Source organism: Anopheles gambiae (assembly GCF_943734735.2).
Source record: "Anopheles gambiae chromosome X unlocalized genomic scaffold, idAnoGambNW_F1_1 X_unloc_83, whole genome shotgun sequence".
Classification (NCBI taxonomy): Eukaryota; Metazoa; Arthropoda; class Insecta; order Diptera; family Culicidae; genus Anopheles; species Anopheles gambiae.
Genome location: NW_026902696.1, coordinates 15,001 through 18,974, shown reverse-complemented (window position 1 = coordinate 18,974; position 3,974 = coordinate 15,001).

Here is a 3,974-nt window from a genome sequence, read left to right as displayed (position 1 = left end):
AAAACCACTATCCAGAATCGGATGTAGAATCATTAGACGAATTTAAAATTGTTCTACGACACCCATCTGCGACGTTTAGTATTCGAGTTATGGCCCGTCCTAGGTCTGACCGAGCAATTTTTGTTCCGCGCACTTTGTGCACCGTACACGTTGATGTTTGTATGAAAAAGTACCCTACCTAGGGACGCGTAGAGCAAATTTGTACCCCCGGGCATGTTGTCGATTGACATTCTGGTTGCACTTTTCATCATCTAGGGTGCGTTCCTGACACGTTTTGAGGGGTTTTAGCAAAAAAAAAATTTTCGACTACTCGAGCTCTCTGGCCCGTTCGGTGCACATTTTTGAAAAAAGCTAGGGAGCTGCCCCTAGGTTCGGGGTGTCACAAAATGTTGAAAAGTGGTCGAAAAACCACTATCCAGAATCGGATGTAGAATCATTAGACGAACTTAAAATTGTTCTACGACACCCATCTGCGACGTTTAGTATTCGAGTTATGGCCCGTCCTAGGTCTGACCGAGCAATTTTTGTTCCGCGCACTTTGTGCACCGTACACTTTGATGTTTGTATGAAAAAGTACCCTACCTAGGGACGCGTAGAGCAAATTTGTACCCCCGGGCATGTTGTCGATTGACATTCTGGTTGCACTTTTCATCATCTAGGGTGCGTTCCTGACACGTTTTGAGGGGTTTTAGCAAAAAAAAAAATTTTCGACTACTCGAGCTCTCTGGCCCGTTCGGTGCACATTTTTGAAAAAAGCTAGGGAGCTGCCCCTAGGTTCGGGGTGTCACAAAATGTTGAAAAGTGGTCGAAAAACCACTATCCAGAATCGGATGTAGAATCATTAGACGAACTTAAAATTGTTCTACGACACCCATCTGCGACGTTTAGTATTCGAGTTATGGCCCGTCCTAGGTCTGACCGAGCAATTTTTGTTCCGCGCACTTTGTGCACCGTACACGTTGATGTTTGTATGAAAAAGTACCCTACCTAGGGACGCGTATAGCAAATTTGTACCCCCGGGCATGTTGTCGATTGACATTCTGGTTGCACTTTTCATCATCTAGGGTGCGTTCCTGACACGTTTTGAGGGGTTTTAGCAAAAAAAAAAATTTTCGACTACTCGAGCTCTCTGGCCCGTTCGGTGCACATTTTTGAAAAAAGCTAGGGAGCTGCCCCTAGGTTCGGGGTGTCACAAAATGTTGAAAAGTGGTCGAAAAACCACTATCCAGAATCGGATGTAGAATCATTAGACGAACTTAAAATTGTTCTACGACACCCATCTGCGACGTTTAGTATTCGAGTTATGGCCCGTCCTAGGTCTGACCGAGCAATTTTTGTTCCGCGCACTTTGTGCACCGTACACTTTGATGTTTGTATGAAAAAGTACCCTACCTAGGGACGCGTAGAGCAAATTTGTACCCCCGGGCATGTTGTCGATTGACATTCTGGTTGCACTTTTCATCATCTAGGGTGCGTTCCTGACACGTTTTGAGGGGTTTTAGCAAAAAAAAAATTTTCGACTACTCGAGCTCTCTGGCCCGTTCGGTGCACATTTTTGAAAAAAGCTAGGGAGCTGCCCCTAGGTTCGGGGTGTCACAAAATGTTGAAAAGTGGTCGAAAAACCACTATCCAGAATCGGATGTAGAATCATTAGACGAACTTAAAATTGTTCTACGACACCCATCTGCGACGTTTAGTATTCGAGTTATGGCCCGTCCTAGGTCTGACCGAGCAATTTTTGTTCCGCGCACTTTGTGCACCGTACACGTTGATGTTTGTATGAAAAAGTACCCTACCTAGGGACGCGTATAGCAAATTTGTACCCCCGGGCATGTTGTCGATTGACATTCTGGTTGCACTTTTCATCATCTAGGGTGCGTTCCTGACACGTTTTGAGGGGTTTTAGCAAAAAAAAAAATTTTCGACTACTCGAGCTCTCTGGCCCGTTCGGTGCACATTTTTGAAAAAAGCTAGGGAGCTGCCCCTAGGTTCGGGGTGTCACAAAATGTTGAAAAGTGGTCGAAAAACCACTATCCAGAATCGGATGTAGAATCATTAGACGAACTTAAAATTGTTCTACGACACCCATCTGCGACGTTTAGTATTCGAGTTATGGCCCGTCCTAGGTCTGACCGAGCAATTTTTGTTCCGCGCACTTTGTGCACCGTACACTTTGATGTTTGTATGAAAAAGTACCCTACCTCGGGACGCGTAGAGCAAATTTGTACCCCCGGGCATGTTGTCGATTGACATTCTGGTTGCACTTTTCATCATCTAGGGTGCGTTCCTGACACGTTTTGAGGGGTTTTAGCAAAAAAAAAATTTTCGACTACTCGAGCTCTCTGGCCCGTTCGGTGCACATTTTTGAAAAAAGCTAGGGAGCTGCCCCTAGGTTCGGGGTGTCACAAAATGTTGAAAAGTGGTCGAAAAACCACTATCCAGAATCGGATGTAGAATCGTTAGACGAACTTAAAATTGTTCTACGACACCCATCTGCGACGTTTAGTATTCGAGATATGGCCCGTCCTAGGTCTGACCGAGCAAGTTTTGTTCCGCGCACTTTGTGCACCGTACACTTTGATGTTTGTATGAAAAAGTACCCTACCTAGGGACGCGTAGAGCAAATTTGTACCCCCGGGCATGTTGTCGATTGACATTCTGGTTGCACTTTTCATCATCTAGGGTGCGTTCCTGACACGTTTTGAGGGGTTTTAGCAAAAAAATTTTTTTCGACTACTCGAGCTCTCTGGCCCGTTCGGTGCACATTTTTGAAAAAAGCTAGGGAGCTGCCCCTAGGTTCGGGGTGTCACAAAATGTTGAAAAGTGGTCGAAAAACCACTATCCAGAATCGGATGTAGAATCGTTAGACGAACTTAAAATTGTTCTACGACACCCATCTGCGACGTTTAGTATTCGAGTTATGGCCCGTACCAGGTCTGACCGAGCAATTTTTGTTCCGCGCACTTTGTGCACCGTACACTTTGATGTTTGTATGAAAAAGTACCCTACCTAGGGACGCGTAGAGCAAATTTGTACCCCCGGGCATGTTGTCGATTGACATTCTGGTTGCACTTTTCATCATCTAGGGTGCGTTCCTGACACGTTTTGAGGGGTTTTAGCAAAAAAAAAATTTTCGACTACTCGAGCTCTCTGGCCCGTTCGGTGCACATTTTTGAAAAAAGCTAGGGAGCTGCCCCTAGGTTCGGGGTGTCACAAAATGTTGAAAAGTGGTCGAAAAACCACTATCCAGAATCGGATGTAGAATCGTTAGACGAACTTAAAATTGTTCTACGACACCCATCTGCGACGTTTAGTATTCGAGATATGGCCCGTCCTAGGTCTGACCGAGCAAGTTTTGTTCCGCGCACTTTGTGCACCGTACACTTTGATGTTTGTATGAAAAAGTACCCTACCTAGGGACGCGTAGAGCAAATTTGTACCCCCGGGCATGTTGTCGATTGACATTCTGGTTGCACTTTTCATCATCTAGGGTGCGTTCCTGACACGTTTTGAGGGGTTTTAGCAAAAAAATTTTTTTCGACTACTCGAGCTCTCTGGCCCGTTCGGTGCACATTTTTGAAAAAAGCTAGGGAGCTGCCCCTAGGTTCGGGGTGTCACAAAATGTTGAAAAGTGGTCGAAAAACCACTATCCAGAATCGGATGTAGAATCATTAGACGAATTTAAAATTGTTCTACGACACCCATCTGCGACGTTTAGTATTCGAGATATAGCACTTTGTAGGTCTGACCGAGCAATTTTTGTTCCGCGCACTTTGTGTTCATGGATGTCGATAAAGGTACAAGTTGCCGGTCGGGATAGCCGTGCACCAAAACTGTGTACCGATCAGGGAAAGTACAAGACGAAGGGTGCATCTCGAGCGTACGCGTTCATAGATGTCCATGTTGGTACACTTGCACCAAAATTGTGTACCAATCAGGGAAAGTACAACATGGAGGGCGCAGCCCGGGCGTAC